The 21,365-nt window shown below is 35.0% G+C and overlaps 1 pseudogene; it reads left to right on the forward strand.

The window, feature by feature from the left end:
* The first annotated feature begins 15,737 nt into the window (after positions 1–15,737).
* Positions 15,738–18,600, forward strand: LOC143627748 (putative late blight resistance protein homolog R1B-16; annotated as a pseudogene).
* Positions 18,601–21,365: the final 2,765 nt, after the last annotated feature.

Below are 21,365 nucleotides of genomic sequence, written 5' to 3' on the forward strand. Positions count from 1 at the left end.
TCGAAAAAACCTCGCCCTCCCTATTCACAGCCACTTAAAACCCTATCCTATAATTTGCAAAGCCCACTTACACAAAATTTAAGAGGCTGATGGAAATGCTCTAAGAGTATTCTCATCATTTCCTCTATCTTCAAATCCAAAATTACATTAAAAAACAATACATTTTCTCTTTCCTTTTTAATTAAATAATTTTTTTATAGTTTTATTATTACATTTTCTCTCTCATTCACTCACAATCACTTTCAACAAATATTAAAAAATTACAGGGCGTGAATAGTAATTTTTCAAATATACAGAAAAACAAATGCATTTCTCTCTCCTCCACTCACAACACCCTAAACTACTCTCTATATTATAAAAAAAAAACACAATAATGATTTGAAAAAGACAGAATTATAGAAATTGTCCTTTATCTTTCACCCAAATTTCACTCGTTGTCCCTCATCTTCAAAATTGATCCTTTTTGTCCTTTACGTTTCAAAATCCTTCAGCGTTTGTCCTTTTCGCCTAACCCGGTTAGATTTTCTTGTTAAGTCATGTCATGTGCATTGCACATGAGGGCAAGTTGGTCATTTTACCTATTAAATTAAAAAATATTTTAATAAAAAACTTAATATATTTTACTCTCTCTCTCTCGCTCCTCCTCCTCCTCCTCCGTAACCACCAAGCTTTCCGGCAGCTACCACGAAACTCCGGCAGCCACCACCACCACAAAGCTTAAAAATAACACACTTGTTATCACCGACGGAGGGCTACCACTGGCCATCCACCTCGCCGGAAGACCACCACCAGTCATCCACTTCACCGACAGACCACCATCGGTCACCTACATCTCCGATCATCTTTTCTGACTCCGATAGAGATCCACCACCGCCGCCAACACTCACTCTGATAGAGATCCGCCATCTTCTCTGACTCCAAGCATATCTGAATCGATACTCACCGGAATCCTGCAACTCGTTTTTCCGGCGAGCAGATCTGAATCGATTTCATTGTTTTCGGCGAGCAAATCGGAACCGTGGTTGACCGGAGAGAACAAGGTTAAATAGCAGACGAAGAGCTTGTAAAACGACCCCTGGCCTCCGAGAGGAGAGACGCCGACCGGAATCGTCTAATTGCGGATTAGAGACGGGATTTTGGTACCCCCTGCCATCTGCTTCCCATATGTGACCAGATCCACCGCCGAATCTACCGCCACAAACCCTAGAATTTGGGGATTTCTGTCACACCCCAACCTAAGACGGAAATGCCGGAGCGTGATCCGATTGCTCACAGCTCGAAGATACTATCATAATTATAAATGACAATATCTAATTAATTATTTCATTCAAATAAAACACACAATAATCAAATACAACAAAAACAATTCAAATAAATAAATATAACAAGTTTAAATCCAAGTTTGTCTTCATTATTCTTTCTAAGCGTCCATACTTCAACTTCAAACAACATGCATATTCGTAGAAAATGGAGTTTTTTATCAACAAACATGTTGAGTGAGTTTACCACCAAGTTTTGACACCAAAATAATGTTAATATGATAAATAAGCAAAACATAATAAATGCGGTAATGAAATCAAACCATAAGCAAGTAAGTTGTCGATTAAACCATTGCCAAGCGAATCGGGCGCCAGTAAATCAACTATAAGCATATAAATAGAATAGGACCGTTGCCAAGCGAATCAGGCGGTGGTCAATAGAATGAGAACCCTCTCCAAGGGGATATGTCAAACGAATGAATACAATAACACATAAGCACATAACAAGTAGATTTGATTAATCACACACAATTACACGTTTGCTATTTTTGATATGTATGTATATATAGATATGTATGTATAGTATGATATACGCATATGTCCCCAAAATGTTTATGAAAATCGAGTAAAATAGGGGAATGATAAAACTCACCTTAGATTAAAGGCAAGCGAGTATAATTAAGAATAAACGAGTAAACGGATAAGCGAGTCGTCCAATACGCATCAAACGAGATAAATGATCAGAACCTGAAACTTTGTGATATGAAACTATAATTAAAAACGAACTTAATGCCACTGGAATAAATCCAAATGGATGAGTAAAACTCTAGTTATGTTGAATTAAACGTTTAAGCGAGCTGGTACTAACCAGAATCCGAACAGCGAGTCGGAAGTCAGGTTTTGGGTAATAGCCTTAAAATCACGTTACGTGAATAAAAGTCTTCTGGACCGAACGTTGAATCCGACCAGAAGCATGAGAAAACGCAAAGTCAAACTTGTTGACTGTTTAGCCCTTTAACGGGTTTTAAAGCAATTGACCGGTCAACACCCTTCAACCACCAAAATTGATTGAAGGTTATTGACTAGGGAATGTGTATGAACGATTTTACAGTTTACAACTTACCCGGAAAGTGAATGGATTGATGAGAAACGGAAGTCAAAGGTCCTTAAGTTTGCAAAGTCTTGAATCTTTAATGAATATGAAAAAACCGAAGGGTTGGAGGATGAACAGAGGTAAGGGACGGCTGGAGGATGTTCTTTAGGGTTAGATTAAAGTTTACAGCAGGGAATTATGATGTGTTTAAATAGAAATAGCTAAAACGAACTAATTATGGGCTTTTTGGCCCGTTTAAGCAAGTAAATACGTTTTTAAGGAAAGAATCACCAAAAGATTAATAAACATCAGATCTGGGACAAGGGAAAACGAATTAAGAGTTGTATTTTATTTATATTATGATTACTTGGTCCTTAATTCTCTCTAATATGTCTAAAATAAACGATTTTATACCTTAAACGAGTTAACGAACGAAGACGAACCAAGATTGGGTGCAGTGGGGCCACCGTGCTACGCAGCCAGCAGGTAGGCTAGCCGTCGCGCGGCGCTCCGGAGGGTATGGGGATAAGTTTCACACGTTGTCACCTTTAGTCCCTGTATTTTGGTCTTTAAGCATTTTTATGAACTTTTGATAATATAAATAAGATTTATACACTATTTAAAGTACAAGAGCTTCAAGTGAATTATTAGAAACTTAAATATTTATAATTATTTGGTTTTTGATTAATAATAGTGATCCAAAATATTTCCGGGTCGGGTTATACGCAACGAATATAGTTTCGAAAAATCTGAGATGTTACAGTCTCCCCTAGTTTAGGGAATTTCGTCCCGAAATTAAGGAATCGTAAACAACTGACACCCTAGCTCAGTTGGCTAGGGTGTGTGTGTTAAAACTCTCAGACGTCCACAGGTTGCGGGTTCGAGTCCCTTTGACGGCAGATTTTTTTTTTGGATTTTATCTCTTTTGATTTAAACTAGATTTTAAGTGATATATATATTATAAATAATAATAAATATCAAATAAACAATATTTTATTAACCGGAGTCATAAAGCTAAACGTTTCGTATCAAAACCCACTTACTTTAATCTCAAAACTCACTTAATTTAATTTCAAAAACCCACTTACATAAAACCCACTTACATCTTCACCTATCTCCTACATCTACCACCACTCCGCTGCCCACCGCCACCACACCCGTCACCCACCGCCACCACCTCGCTGGAAAAGTCCAAAAAAACACAATGGAAAACACTATGAAAAACACAATGTAAAAAACACAATAGAAAAAAACACAATGAAAAAAAAAAACACAATGATAAAAGCACAATAAAAAACACAATTGTATGACACAATGAAAAAACACAATGGAAAAAACACAATGAAAAAAAAACATAATGAAAAATACTATTGTATAACACAATTTTGTAAAACACAATTTGGTAAAACACAATTTGTAAAAAACCACTAATTTTTTTTTAATTTTTATATTACAATATGGTACTCATATTAAAGATAAAAAGACACTCGTTATTATGGTGAATTTTTTTTCAATAAAAACGTAGTAAAAAAAAGTTATGGACATTTTAAAATGATGGAGGAATTTGGCAGTGACTTGCATGTGGAGAGAGAAAGACAACAAATATGTTATTCCTTTTATACCATTCCTCTTATGTTCACACTTGATTTCCCCTAATCTTGGTCATTGATTTTGAACATGGAGGATTGAGATTAGTATACACACACACACACACACACACATACTAGTGGGAGAGCCCGCGCGTTACAGCGGGACGCAATGAGAATTCGGTTTGTAGTGCATCTGTTCGTTACAACACATAAAATGGTGTACATTTATTTAGTTTACATTAATAAACGGTGTACATTTTGTTTATTCAAACAAATTACACAAAAGAGTTTCGACTGCTCCATCTAAGCTCATAGAAAATGATAATATCTTAACGTCAACTCCAACTCCAAGTGTCTGTAAATAGTATATCATCCATGTTACATTGTAACGTAATAAGGTAATATATTATATGTCGACATAATCAAGTGGACAATTATATGCTTTTTATAACATTCTACTAATTTATAATCACACACATGACACACCTAATTGTCAATCATTTGTTCACTTGCAAACAACATTTACTAATTGTCAATCATTTGTTCACTTGCAAACAACATTTACAACAACACCATCTGTTATGCATTAAATTTTGCAAAACTCACAACTTTATCAAGTATTTAGCATCCTATCAAATGTTACATAAAAAAATTATCAATAAAAAATACCATTTAGTCATAAAGCTAATGATGCAAAACTGAATTAATTAAGGTGTTTTTATATGGCTCATTTGGTTAAATGATGCAAGCTGCATATCATGAGCATGTTAAATAACATAATAATCTGCATAACCAAAAAAAGGAAAAGGTTTTTTGTTACCCCCAAGAAGTAAACACAAGAACACTCATTAAAACTGACCATTTAGCCTTCTTTTTATCGTTACACTCTCAACTCTCCTATCTTATTGTAAGTTTAAGAGGGTATAAATGGTGAATGATGAAGCGCCAGCTGATATGATCTTCAAATATTTCTGCTTCTAATGTTATTCTAGCCCAACCATAATGCTTCAGTTTAACATAAATTTAGGTAAGAAACAAAATCAATTCATGTCATAAAAGCAATAATAGGTGAAACTACATAAGCCCCATAATGTACATCTGATTCAAAGGCTATAGCATCTCTTAGTATTCTTTAAGTTGTGAAGATAATTAAGTGCCTTCAATCCTTCCATCCAAACTTCACTGGAGAAACAAATATTAATAAGCTTTCTTTAGAACAGATCATTGTGTATATAGTTTTTATGTCCAAATAGTACTAAAGCATAAGCATTAATAAGAAATCAAAAATTCTCATCATGGTTGGCGAGTACAAAATTGCAACACAAAATGAATAGTTACACAAATATGATATTTAGCCCTATCTTAAGTTTGTTCTACATACACCGAAAAACTTGTATCCCCAAATTACCCCTGTTCCAATACTATCAACAAAACTTGCAATTTTGACTTTCAAAAGTCAAATTGATTTTACCATTTTGCTGTAATCAACAACTTCAGTTTTTGCTGGATCAAACTCCAACTTATAAAATAATGAATGGGTCGGACCAACCCCTAACTTCACAGGCTATAGTACTATTTGAAATCTGAAATGATAACAAAGAAAAGATACAACCTGCAAAGTTTGTTAGTAAAGAAAAAACATTACTTGCCCTTATGTTGGTTGAAAATGCATTCATGAAACATTGATGCATATACAAATGCTTGTAACAATATATTTTTATCAATGTAGTTTGTTTTAACAAAACAATCTAGGAAACAAAAATATTACTATGAATCAAGGGTGGAGAAGGGTAGTGCAAATTAAACAGCACCTGGTATGATATCAAGCTTTGGTTCAGCTCCTAAACAAAGTACCAACCTGACTGCCCACATACAAGCATAGAGATTAGCAACTAAACATGGGCCACAGTATTTTTTTTTCTAAATAAAAACTGAAAGTTAATTTGTACGTGGAGTTTCATACAAGTCATATTTGATAACAAGTCCATGTTCAAGCTGAACAGTACCCAAATGAATAGCTGATCCTAATTCAATTACCAAATCCATCACTTATCCTCATCCGAACTCGTGTACCCGAATACCCTAAAACCCGAGTGTTATACTGGCCATTTAATGGAATAATTTATTGCAAAAAAAAAAAAAAAAACGAATCAACACATCAGCTGAGCTGATTATCTAATTTTATTTATTTATTTTTTTTATAGAGCATATGCTTGGCTTTCTAAATTTTGAAAAATAACAATTTAACACACATACCTCATTTTTGGATTAAAAAATCTTGAAGGGGTCAGACTTTAGCATAGACGCCTTCTCCAAATCGAATATTTTCATAAAAATTGAAAGTTTTGTAGTCATTGCAGTCTCACAGTCTACATCCTTAAACAAGACGAATTACTAATATCAGTAAGGTGATTAATATACTAACCTTATAATCCATTAACCAAAGCAAAGAATAACCGACCCTAATTCAGTTACCAAATCCATCACTTATCCTCATCCGAACCGTGGACCCGAATACCCTAAAACCCGAATGTTATACTGGCCAGTTAATGGTATAATTTATTACAAAAAAAAAAAAACGAATCAACACATCAGCTGAGCCGATTATCTAATTTTATTTATTTATTTTTTCTTATAGAGCATATGCTTGGCTTTCTAAATTTTGAAAAATAACACACATGCCTCATTTTTGGATAAAAAAAAAATCTTGAAGGGGTCAGACGTTAGCATAGACGCCTTCTCCAAATCGAATATTTTCATTAAAATTGAAAGTTTTGTAGTCATTGCAGTCTCATAGTCTACATCCTGAAATAAGACGAATTACTAATATCAGTAAGGTGATTAATATACTAACCCTATAATCCATTAACCAAAGCAAAGAATAACCGACCCTAATTCAGTTACCAAATCCATCACTTCCAAATCCTTAATTTTAAACAACAAATTTCAAAACCTTAATTTTACAAAAAAAATTCAATTTTCATAAGAAACAATATACGGCTGTAACTACATTTATACTACCCATTTGGAGTAGCGGATAACCAAGTAAAAATAAAGTTTTGACCCAATGTATTTCCAAAACATGTAATTCAATAAATCATAGTCTATCATTACCTGAGTCGGAGTATCCAACCATGTAAAGTTCCCATGCAGTAGTAAAACGCTTCGCATCTTTACGCGAGTCAGAGTGTCCAACCATTACCTGCATGCATTAGTCATTAGCATCTTAATTTTTCACTTTTTTTACCTTGCTTCAAATTAGTAATATCTAATAACATACCTTTTGCCCATGTGATTGTTTATGATGTGGTCTTTATACCAATCAATCAATAATAGTTCTTGTGGCACTGCAACAACTAATCTTATATCTTTCACCGTTTCAAACAAAGGAACCACCCGTAACCTATTTAAGTGAATCATAATCCAATTTGAGAACATGATTATTACAACATAATTGGCAGCCTTATATTCCAACAAAAACAAAGTTTAAAATTTGTAAATTGCTGCAAAGTTTCGACAATGTGCACCCGAGACATCCTGCAATATACTCAATTCTAATGAAGTCATTAACTTATAAAACAAATTAGGTCACTTTATCAAATTTATAAAATATATACAAATAGAAAAATTATAAGAATCATCATCTTGCCTATGGAAGATTATGACCATATTAACAATAATAGTAGTAATTATTGGTAACCATAACTAATACCTTACCCACACGATACTTCTCCTTAAAAATTTGTTCATTCTTATTTATATATTTATTGTATATTTATATAGAATACTTCCAAAATGTATTAGCCAAGTTGTAACATGCGTCGGCAACAACGGGTCCAAATATGTCACCAAATTTGTCTAGGTTAAATTTCACAAGAGCAACAGTAACAAGTAATACAGATGAAGCATAAAATCGAGCAGGTTATGGGCAAACCAAAGTGAATATGTTAGCATATTATTAAATTCACAAATCCAAAGTAAAAAAGAGACAAAATCAGAATAATTCAAAAAATTTCAGAAATACAAAGTAATATAAAACTATTAAAAGTTCTAATAGTTCAGGTGATTAGCTGTAATACAAAGAATATAACATACCTCGTGCACAGCCTGTTGTACAATTTCGTGTTGCTGTGTTTAAAGAAAATAGAAACTAACAATTAAAAGGATTCAACTTTCATATGTTACATAGAAACTGACAACAATTAAAAGTAATTGATCTACAGCATAACTCATGCAGCAACCTCTTGATGAACAACTGGGATTTTGTGTGCCTGTGTTTAAAGAACATAGAAAGTAACAATTAAAAGGATTCATCCTTCAAATATTAGTTAAAAGGAATTTATTAGGATTGCACGAATCGAATGGGCATATTAATAATCCATTTCAATCAATGGAATCAGTTGATTATACCTAAAAGTTGATTAAACTCATGTCTCCTCTTAACATATGCAGACTTTCAGCCAACAATTTTGCCCTAAACCCATGAAATTTGTATTTCAAAACTTGTCATCCAAGTAAAAGGGCCATAGAACAAACCAATTATACCAATTAGAAACCGAAAATCATAAGCGTCGTGGGTGAAACCAATTGACCATAGGAACAATAAAAAATTAGCCTAACGCATACCTATGATATCCGTGCCGATGTGAAACTGAATGAAACAGTTTTTTGTGAGTAGGTGTACTTTAGGATGAACTTTAACGGAAGCATTGAAGGTAGAAAAGATGTGACGGTTACAATTGAAGGAAGTTATGGCAAGAATTAAAGAAGCAACTGAAGGAGCAATCAAACCGGTATGGAATTAAAGTTCGCCGGAGGAAAAAAGTTGCCAGGATACTTGTTGGGAATGTGCCGGAGGTTTTTATTAGCAATTAATATTACGGCGTCGATGTTTGAAGATATAATGTAATATATATATAAAAGTTGAATGCTATTTGCCGTTTGATACATGTTTAATGGTTTATTTGATAATGTTTCGGAGAGGTCCGTCATATTCCCTTTTGTATAGGGTTCTCATTAGTATGATCATACGACCATCTTAATAACCGGAGCCCAATTCGCTTGGCAAAGGTAAACCAACAACCTTAGTCATTGTAATCAATGCAAGATTCGCTTGGCAACGATTTCATTGGCACACATGATTTGGTTATATGCATGATTGTTATGATTCGATTGATTATTATCACATGGTTGATTTGCGCATTTATTATTTATCAACTATATATACATATATATGCTATTATTAATGTTTCAAAGTTGGTGATCATCTCACTCAACATGTGTTGCTGACAAACTCCATTCTCTACGCATATGCAGGTTGCTTAGATTGAAGTATGGATATTTAGTCAAGACCATAGGTTATAATGAAGACGATTGTTAAATCATCATTTATTTGAATTGTTTGTAATGTTTGTAATCGTGTATGAATATTTGAATTAAAATAATTAATTAGATATTGTCATTTATAATTATGATAGTATCTTCGAGCTGTGAGCAATCGGATCACGCCCCGGCATTTCCGCCTTAGGTTGGGGTGTGATATTTTCCTCCTAATTCTCTAATATAACCCTTTTGGCAAAATGGTTTTACCCATGATCTATGGATAACTAGAATGAATGAGGTGGGAGATTAGAAAATTATGAAAGAAAGCTAGGCTAGGATTAAATATGGTTAGGACATCTAAGCATTAATATTTTTGTTTATTAGAAAAGTAAGATAAAAGATTTAAGGTGGACAGAATGGTAATTTGGAAAATATAAGATGCCACTATTATTATATTACGGTGAGGCGCCATAAAACTTTAATTCGGTTAATCGTTGGCGTCCTTCCATCTGCCTGTAACCCCATATGCAATTGTTTGTCGTTCATCTCCTGTTGTTCAACTGCCTACAGATTCATATTGTTTCTACCTCTTTGGGTTTCTTCGGGTGTTCTATTGTTTTTCCATCATCTGCACTTTAGTTACGACCAAAAAATCTGGAATATTTTGGGGTCTTGATTTACTATTGTTACTATTGGGTTCAACCAACAGCTTATATTTTTAGCGGATTTATTATGGGGAAAGAGAAGTACCTGCATTCTTAATTTTTAGCTTATATTTTTAGGGATTTATGGGAAAAGAGAAGTACCTACATTTTTAATTTTTAGGGCGTTTGGCCTTACTATTGTTTATATAAGACCTGCTGATTTCGTTATCTTGATGTCGTTTTTGGGAAAAAAAATCTACCTGGATTTTGAATTGTTTGGTCTTTCACACCGTGCTACATGTTTGGCACGAGTAAACGCAGCAGCCCTGGAAATTGAATGGTTTAAACATTGTACTCCAACAAATGCGCAAAAAAACTACCAAAGTTTGTAAAAAAACCACCCTACACTGTAATTAGCAAAATGTAATTTTTTTGAGTGTTTTTAACTTCATTCTGGATTTCCAATCATTTTATAAAAATCCAAAACTCAACATTTTTAAATCTTGAATTACAAATGTGATGTTTATAAAGCAAACACATATTTTCTTCAACCACAAAACTTGCGCCTACTTTGACCAAAGAAACAAAAATTATCAACCGATACAACAGTAGCATCTTCTTCATAATCCTAAAGGCCCAAAAACTGCAACAAAAAAAAACTATCCTGACAGGACTGACACAAAACAATACAGACCCCAAACGGAACCTAGCCCTATTTGGAAACCAGCACATTAATGCTAATGATCTCATATTGCTTACGAGTAGTAGATCCTGTTTGTATCTCGAACATCAGTGTGTATCTAAAAACGTAACAGCCTATCGACAACCAACTTCCCTTCTCGCCCGCCCCCCCTCCCCCAAACAAATTAACTGACCCCTGTTAAATAAATTATTAGCTTCAGGCCCGTTAAACCGCAGGTTTATAACTACTGATAGTAACGTCTCTGTTTCAATTCATATTGTAGGATAACGCCCGCAACACGGATCTCAACTACTAGGCGTATGCACCCCCTCGTTTCGTTAAACCCGTATCAAGGAAACTGGACCATTAAAGTTCGTGTCACGTCCAAAGGGCCAATGCGCTACTACAAGAACACACGAGGCGAAGGGTGTCTTTTTAATGTTGAGCTAACTGACGAAGACGTAACCTTTCATCACTTAACAAGCATGCTAATTATTATTTTACATATGTCATTATTAACAACACAACAACATGAACATCTATATTACAGGGAACACAAATTCAAGCAACCATGTTTAATGACGGTGCAAGGATGTTTTTTGACGTGTTTGAGCTGGGAAAGGTTTACTACATATCCAACTAAAACTGGCTAAAAGTCAGCATCTACCTTCCAGAACCCATTTTCTGTCATGGTCAACTATATGTCGCATTGTCAAGAGGAACATCAAGCAAAAACACAAAGGTGTTGGTCCACCCATCCAAAACCATCAACAAGACAGGCGTTTACACCGAAAACATGGTTTATCGAGAGGTCCTCCACGACCGATGACATGCATCCATATTCACACAAAAAATCGCCTACTATGTCAAAACACAATTTGCTATTTTTGGTATACAAAACTTTTTTTTTTCCTATTGCTGTCCATTGTTAGACTTCACACCATCAATTATCTATACAAGTTTTAATTACACTACGGTCTCTAACATGTTCTTTAAACAAATGTTTATATCAACATACAACATCGTCCATACGGCTTTTCCTATAATTTCATTCCTCCCTAATATAGTTGTCTAAAATGACAACTCTTGGTATTGTAAACTAAACAAAAAGCTAATATTAACGTCGACAATGTCGGTAAAAAAACAACACCCTACGAACTAGATCATAATTGTGACCCCGCCGCAACGATCGGGCACTCTTACTAGTATATATATATATATGTGTGTGTGTATGTGTGGGGGGGGGGGGATCAAGAGAAAACTATCATTGGAGAGAAAACTTAAAAACTCTTAAAGAATTATTTTTAATTTTTTTTCTTTCATCCTTCTTATATGTTGTTATTCTTCACCATATAAAAATAAAAAACAAATAAAAAAAACTCGTTGTAGTGCACATATTCAATACAACGACTTTTTTTAATGCATACGTGCAACAGTGTGTATTTTGATATGTGCAGTAGTGTTGAGTAGCATATATGCAATTGTTTGTATTGTATATATGCAATAGTGTTATATTATATACAAAAAATAAAAAAAAAAACCCAATATAGTGCATGTGTGCATTAGTGTTGTGTTACGTATATGCGATAGTGTGTTTGCATACAATTATTAGTTTGTATTTGCATATATTCAAAAGTGTGCATTGTATAATGCAGTTGCGTTGTATTATATGCAATAAACACTATTATATAAATGCAATACGCATTAGTAAGAACTCTTAGAGATGAGTTGAGCAGGTGTGTTACTGTGTTGTTGATTTAATCTCCTCGGTCCAATTAAACACAGTAGTACCTGATGTATGGGTATGGAAAGACTTTGAAGGTAAGGAAAACACGTTTTTTGCTAAAGCTTTGAGATGGGAAATAGATAACGTTAAGTACTCGAAGGTAGAGAAAAACTTCTGGATAAAGTGGGTACCGGCAAGGTAAATTTTTTTATATGGAGATTATTACAAGATTGAATAGCTACAAAAATCGCTTGATTGGCAAGGCGTATTCATGCTAGAGACAAGACTTGTGTGCTTCGCGGTATGTTTCCAGAGTCGTCAGATCACTTAATGGTTTGGTGTCGAGTGGCCAAATGGATTGGGTTAATTATACATCATTGGATAAAGCTACCATTGTCTTCCCAATATGAATCTGTTAAGGATTTGTTATAGCTTGCTGATAATTACAAGAGCAACAAAGAGGTAAGTTTAATTATCCAAGCAATTTCACTTGTCACATGTTGGATGATATAAAGAACTCGGAATGATAGGATCTTCAATAAAATACCAGTTTTGGTGAATAAGGTGATTAATGATATCAAGGCAACCTTGTTCTTATGGGTGAAACATGGGATTCGAAGATCAAGCTTGAATTGGGAATATTGGTGCTTGTTCAATTTTAACAATTTCCCTTTATAGTATACTTGTTTATTGGTTGTTGGTTTTGTTAGTTTGCTTTGTTGTAGTATGTCGTTGGTACTTGTTTGGGCTTTTTGCGACTTGTAAGTTGCCCATTTTCTTTTTTAGTTGATATTTATTTTAATTTTTTGACTTCCAAGTTATTTTGTTTTAGTTTTTCTTGTTCTATATTTAAGGGTTATGATATTCGTACACCATCTCTCAAAACTCACACACCCTAAATACGATCGTATAGGAGTTATACGATCGTATGGAACCCCACGGTACAAAAGTACACTAAGCGTGAAGATGCACGGAGTTTGACCGGAAGTCATACGATAGTATGACTCCCATACGAGCGTATGGAAACAAAAAAAAATTAATTGAGACGGATGTGTTTAGATTTGTGATAGTATACGGATATGGTTGCAAAAGGAAATATGATATAATATTTTGTACATGCTTACTCTCGTTTTACGTAATGACATGATACAATATTCCAGACGTTATATAATATTTTGTATATTATTTGACTCGACACAATATTCCGGACGTGATATAATATTCTACTGGTTTTAATATATAAACATGAACGACACAAGTTTTTTTCTTGTTCGTTCACTACCAAACCAACGTGAGTGATGTCGAATTTGGTAGATGACGATAACGATAATGAATTCTATAACAACATATCATTATTTACAACCAATCAAGTCTATTTCTTTAAAATTATGTTTGTATTATTTAAGCACGAGCATCATTAAAAATTTATTTTGTTTCAATTGTTTGGGTCTCTCGATGAACTGAAGACATGCGCGCAAACTACAAGCCGTGAGAATGGTGTCATCATAGTCACAGAACGGTCAAAGAGTAACGTCGCTAGCGAGGTCGTCAAAATATACCTAAGGTGTGATCACGGTGGGGAGTACAAGTGCATGTAAAAAACACGACGTACTTGTACGAATAAAACCGGCTGTCGTTTTCAATTAATAGGCAAGTATCTCATAATTATAATCGTTGGTCACTAGTTGTGTCAGGTGATATACACAACCATGAACTCATTGCACATATGGAGGGCCATCCATATGCAATGAGATTTACCCCTAATGGCAAGGTTGTGGTGGTGAATATGTATCAAAATAGATCGACACCATGTGACACTCTTAGTAATTTAAAGGCGAAGGACAATAAAAATGCATCGTCGCTAAGAACCGTGTACAACGAAAGGAAGAAGCTATGTGAGAAGGAGCGTGGAGGAGAAAGCCCAATGAACATTCTTTTCAATCAGTTGATCGGGAAAAATTAACACCACTGTCACACAAATCCAACCCCTATGGCATAATGCTTTGGAGAATTTATTTTTCATTCATCCTACGTCGTATATGATATATCGTGCATTCCTTCACGTGTTGATCATCACCACATACAATACAAATGTATACAAGTTGCCGTTTGTACAAATTGTTGGTGTGACCTCAACCAGAAAGACGTTTACGATAGCGTTAGCCTTTATATCCCATGAGAATGAGGATAAATTCAGATGGGTGTTAACCATGCTCAAGGATCTTGCATTGATTAAAGCGTGCCAAATTGTATTCCCACACGCAACCAAATTACTATGTAGATTTCACATATCTCAAAACATTTTTATTTGCTTTGATTGAAGAATAGAATTGTTTAAACAACTATGGAATTCGTTAATTCACTCTGTCACGCCCGCTTAATATGAGAAGAGATACACAAAGCTTTATGAAACTTTAATTTACACTCATCAAAGTAGTTATTCTAGTATCCTATTTTTATTATTACGTTTGATCGAGTTCTAGAATTTTTTCAAATTAACTATATATTTACTACCTTTTTAAGGAGTTTTACAATACTTGCACAGAAACTGGCTTGACAATTATAAAGAGAAGTTTGTGGCTTGACAACCAACAGAGTTGAGAGCGCACATGCACTCCTGAAGAAACACCTGCTGACACACAATTCCCCAATTGATAAATTCATAGATGCTATCAATCGGATCGTGACGCGCCAGGAAGGCGCCATAAAAGAAACATTTGAATAAAGCCATAAGAAGACAATGAACCATCACGACAAACCACTGTTTAATGAGTTACGTCGTCATGTTTCACATGACGCTCTAGAATTATTGTGTGAAGAGCTTGTGCGGATAGACAAGCTACAACACTATGACTCAGAATGCGGGTGTCGTATTCGCATAAGTTGTCATTTGCCATTCCATGTATACTTTCAAAGTATTGAATTCGGGGAGAGCCATTCCAGTGGACTCGGTAAATATCTTTTGGAAGAAGCTAGATTTCGATCCGTTATATGTTGACTCAGATGTAGATATTGAGTCAATGGTACACGAAACGGTAGAAGTATTCAAAGAAAAGTTTAATAAAGAGACAAAAGGTGGAAAAAAAGTTTGTTGTCGAAGCGGCTATCATTATTAAAGCAAGGTTCATCAAACTATCAATAAAATAAAGTTCAAAAAAATGTTCGCTGTCGTCCAACGTTACAAGCCCAGCCAGAGAGAAAACATGATCCCCCGCTTAAGCGCATTAATTCTACATCATTAAAGCTAAGAGACGAAAGCTTTGATCATTTCCTACCCACTCAGGAGGACCCTTCCAGACATAGTTCATTTGTGGGCTGCCAAGATGCTGCTAGACACAATTCATTTGCGGTTTCTTAGGCGCCACCTTACTATCATCAGTATTTATGTCATGTGCAACCTGTTCTTTGACCATACGTTAAACATGGATGAGGTTACGCTGAAGGAATTTTGGAAACAGATTGCCTTAGGGGAGTTTGGTGTCAGGGCGAGGACTTCTAGTATTGTAGACCCCCTCCATCGTTACTTACACAAGATCATTGCTACTTCCATTTCCGGACGTCACAGTAGTAAGTAGTGGTGCACCCAGCCGGATCTGTTTTACATACACAGTCTGTTGAGGCATGTTAACTGCAACATCGCTTGCTGCTTCGCTAAGTTTACTACCTTGTTAAGTTAAAAAAAATTAAGGGTAAGATTGTGTGTGGGGATTTTGTTGCAGTCATTGCACGGCGTTTAGGAGGTTTGGCTAAACAAGTTACCTGTGGTTTGAGGGTTTATACAGCGAGGAAGTTAGGTGAAGCCACGGTTAAAAACATGGGAATTGCTAGTACTTTTTTGGAGGGTCTTCAATATTCTATTCAGGAAGGGATCATTTGGGATCCTCATCGTCAGCAGCCCCCTTTACAGGTACATGTGTTCAAAAAACAGAACCCAATTAACCCGAATAGTTATTAAGGTCGGGTTTCGGGTCTAATTTAGAAAAAATTCCAGGTTTCAGGTTAACTCGAATAACCCGAATACCCGATCATCTTGTATTAGCACTTATATTACTAATAGAAAAATTATAAGAAAAAAAAGAAAAGAAAACCATAAAATCAATTATTAAGTTATTGTAAAATAACCAAACTACGAAAACAATATCCATGCCCAAAATCCCATACCTAAACTAAGGTTGAAAACAAAGACTTATTATATGTTAATTAATTTTTTATTAATAAGATTAAAAGTCTATATGCATGGCATGACATTCCCCCATGCGCCGGGGCTTACCAAATAGTAGTAGGTACCATAACTGACTAACCCGAAACACGATTAACCCGAAACATACTAAACCGAACTTTAATAGGGTCGGATTGCGGGTTAGTTTTCTTTTTCAAAAACCCGATTAACTGGAAACCCCGATCGGGTTGCCCCCATTAACACCCTTATAGGTAGAGCATTTGGATGAGCATGCTCAGCAGCATCAGCAGCCTCAGCATAAGCATGTTGTTAGAGTTGAAAGGGTGCCCCATCAGGTTACTCAGGATTTTGAGCACTTGAAACACCGCATCGAACTTATGGTGGACATGCATGAGCGGTATTATGGATGACAGGCTGACCTGCCCAGTCACACGGTTTTGTTGTTCCTGAGTTGGCGCGGCTATGACAGGATCCAGGTCAGCCTCACCCGCCTCCACAGGGCTAGGGTTTTGATGTTTCTACTGGTTGGTCATATTTGATACTTTTATTTTAGAGTTAATATTTTTAATGTTATGGTGTTAAGACTTATATTATTTTTTAGGATATTTCTTTGTAATGTATTAGGGATGTTTGCTTGAACTTTAGTTATGATGCTATTTGGTGTTTTCTTTTATATATATATATTTTTATCATATCAAGAAAGACACAACAAAAATGTTGTGTATCATACACTATGGGTGGCAGAAGGATTTATACAATCTAATGACCACACATGTTTAGAAGATTTAGCCGAGCAGTAATTGGAAGATCTTGTCGAACATAATCTGATTTTAGTAACTAAAAGAGGAGCTAATGGAAGGATTCAATCATGTCGTCTTCATGGCGTGCTGCGTAATTTGTGCTTACAAGAAGCAGCAGATGAAGCGTTTCTACACGTGACCGAAAGAAATGTGCAAGATCCAAATTATCTAATCTCATCTAGAAGTTACTGTTGGCATCGCTGTCTTTGTGTTCATTCAGATTTTGGGAATTTTCTTCAATCAAGGCGTTATGATCCAAATGTCCGTTCATTATTGTGTTATCCATCAGAAGGTAGAGAATTATCCGGAAAGCATACATCTTTCATCCATGAAAGCTTTAAGTTGATTCGGGTACTACATATGAGATCCATCTTGTTGCCCCGCTTTCCGGTTGAAATAACACAACTATTGCATTTAAGATACATTTCCATTTGCGGGAAATTTAAAGTTCTTCATCCATATTTAAGCTATGGAATCTTCAGTCGTTGGTTGTTAAGTGTAATTGTTTATCGTGAGCTTGACATTCCGATAGATATATGGAGTATGACGTAACCGAGACATCTACACACAAACACGTTGACTCGTATAAAAGGGAATCAAGTCCAACCTAGATTCGGCTCGGTTTTGCTAGGGAAACTATTAACTATGACCACTATTTCACCATGTAGCTGTAGTAGGTACGTCTTGGCTAGAACTCCCAATCTAAAAAAACTTGGAATTCGTGGAAATTTGGTCACTCTTGTTGAAGCACTGGGAAATTATAATTTGTTTGGTGTGATGCTTAACCTCAAGAACCTGAAGTTGTTAAATGACATATCCCCATCCCCGATACGTGAAGGCAAGTTAACAAGTCTTCCACCTGTATACAAATTCCCACCTAATTTGAGGAACTTGACTTTATAAAAAACCTTGTTGGATTGGGAACACATGCTTACAATAGCTAGGCTACCAAATCTTCAAGTTCTAAAACTAAAACCGTATGCTTTTGAGGGTCATGAATGGAAAACATTTGATGGTGGGTTTCTCCAACTAAAATTTTTGAGTATTGGTAGAACGAATTTGGAGCGATGGGAAGCTGCGGACTCTCACCTTCCAAGATTAGAGCATCTTCTAGTTGAGAATTGTGAAAAATTGGTTGCTATACCTCTTGCATTGGCGAATGTACCAATATTGCACACCATCGAGCTGCGTGGCACGCCATTGGCTGTAACTTCAGCGCGGGAAATCGAGGAACTAAAACAACCACAGCAAGAACATAATATGAGAAGTAATCAGTTTAAGTTGGTGATTCATTCTCCCAGATAGCTGCAATCAATATGAATGTTTTTTTCTGAATCTGATTCCGATGTAGCTTTTGATGTATGTTTATGGTTTCTTCAGTGTAACTGTTACAAGATACCATAGTAAACATGTATGGGTCCTGTGCCAAAGCTGGCTCTGTTTCCAATTGATGCCTTTTAATGTGTGTTAATTTTGTGTGATCATATTTGTGATGTCCTGATTATGACAGTCTAGGGTTTTATGAGATGCTAATTGACCATGTTGAATGCTCATTTAGTTGGGTAATGTGTATCATCGTAGTTTTTATGCACCAGCTTTGGCACAAACAAAGTCATTGTAGCTCTTTTCTTTTTTGGATTTGCTATCATGCCATGTCTTAAAAGATATATATGGCATTTAATAACAACTAACGCTTATCCTACTTTCATTTTTCATAATATGTCAACTTTTTTTATTTAAATTGCAAGATCAAAGTTTGGAACAAAACATGATTTGGAACCTAAACTAATGAGGGAAGGGGCACTCATGGGTATTATCCATACATCGATTAATTATATGTTGTCACCTCATTTCTACCCTTAATTACCCACAGGCCACAAAATTACTGACAGCACCTACCCATGAGTACCCTATAACTTTTTTAATTCTTCAACAACCAACAATAAAACAATTTTATGTGACAAACATTTGTCATGGATTGAAGTCATGCAGCTTACCCATATGAGATAGGGTGATGCTGCCATGTGTTTTGAAAGCCATGCATCCTACCCATATGAATGCCCTATCATCTTTAAGACATCCTATAGGCACTTAGGTAGTTGGGTTATATTTCTTGAACAAATTATTGAAATATTTTTTCTTTTTCTTTCTTTCTTTCTTTTTTTTTATTTTGAAAGGCGGCAACATAAATATCTTTTAGCTCTTAGTTTGATAATAACTAGAGGTTACCTCGGCGCGTTGCGCCGATCGAAAGTTTCAGACATACACAAAACGATTCAGACACACATAAAACATAATATATTATAGTAACTTTATCACCATACCACCTTACATTTTCCATTGCTTAATTTAATATGAAGTCTATGAATTAAAAAATATTCTGTTGATAAGAAAACCAAAAAAAAACCCAAAATTGGCCAACTAGAGATTTGAACTCGGGTCCATATGCTACAACAACACTACAATACCACTACATCAGCTTTCATTTTGGTTACTATGATTGGTTTTAATTCATTAAATACAAAAACAGAATTTGAAATATAAAAAAAAGAAAGACAGCCACTGATTGGACCTATACTAAAGTTGTAGCAGTGTAGCTTGAAGTTTTCCTTTAATATATAGTATAATTTTAAAATAAGATAAAGAATGTGTCGATCATATCTTTTTGTTTGTTAATTTTTGTTGAATAGGTTAGAAAGTTTTGAGGTTTCGGTGGTCATTATTCAAATTGGGCCAAATTCATAACTAAGGGTTATGATTTAAGCATAGTTTTAAAGTTGAAGGCCCTTTGTGTTAACAATTATCTTCATGCATTGACCCACTCGGTTATTTGTTAACTATAATCGAATATTTGATGAGCAATATAATTGAAAATATTGAATTTCAAATGTTATTTTTGCTAGTTAGATGGTTTTAATGATAATTTTGTATGATGTAAACTGATGATTAAAGGTACTTCAAGTGATGTTATTTTTAATGTTTTTAAGTCACTCAGAAACTAAACTAATAAGACATGAAAATGAACCATGTCTTATTATTGGCAAGAAGAAGATTTGAAACTGCTTGAATGAACTAAAAGATTGATTATTGCTTTGGGTTTTGCTAGAGGTGTTGGGTATTTACATGGTTTAGCACAACAACATTTAATTCATAGGGATCTTAAACCGTCTAATATATTACTTGGGGATGATATGTGAGCCAAAGTTGCGGACTTTGGTGTTGCTCGGCTCGCCACCGATAAGAAAACTTCACATGTGACAAGATTAGCCAAGACTTTCGGGTATCTTGCACCTTAATGTGCGGTTATCTTTCGTGTATTTACTATTATTTATTTTCTTAAAGTTACATAACTGTGGCGGTTATTATTGATATAAACTTTAAAATTGATTATCTGATAATAGAGGCGGCAATCTTGACCCACTGTATTTTAAATGGGTTAGTTTGGGTTGGTTTGGGTTAGATATTAACTAAAATGGTTAAAATGAGTCACATAAAATTCCACATTATTATTTTCTGGTTAAAATGGGTCGACAAATTTAAAGAAATAGGTCGATGTGGGTTAGAGCATTCTCATCCAACCCCTCATTTAATGTGAGGGGTGTTTTTATAACTTAGAGAGCGATTCAGGGTGTTGTGAGTGAAGAGTTTTTATATTTTAGAAAAAATAGTGATTTTTATGTATATTTAAAAAGTTACTGTTCATCCCCTATAATTTTTAATATATTCTGAGAGTGGTTGTGAGTGAAGGAAAGATAAAAGGTAATGATAAAAGGTATAAAAAGTATATTTAATTAAAATCGAGAGAGAAAATGTTGTGAGTTTAGTGTAATTTTTTGTTTAGGGATAGGGGGTGGGATGAGAATGCTCTTAGTGTCCTAGGATATGTGGCAAGTTTTGGATTGGAATAGGCTCAGTTCGGAACGGGTTTCGAAGTGGCACATATTTCCGCACGAGACAGGTTTTAGTACAAAACGGGTTTCGGATTGGAACGGATTCGGTTCAGGATTTGGCTCGGATCAAGTTTCGAGCTGACACAAGTTTTCTAATGGAACAGGTTGGGTTTCAATTTT

Source organism: Bidens hawaiensis, unplaced genomic scaffold (assembly GCF_021521415.1).
Source record: "Bidens hawaiensis isolate Kalapana, Puna unplaced genomic scaffold, B.hawaiensis_p1.1 tig00000055_1, whole genome shotgun sequence".
Classification (NCBI taxonomy): Eukaryota; Viridiplantae; Streptophyta; class Magnoliopsida; order Asterales; family Asteraceae; genus Bidens; species Bidens hawaiensis.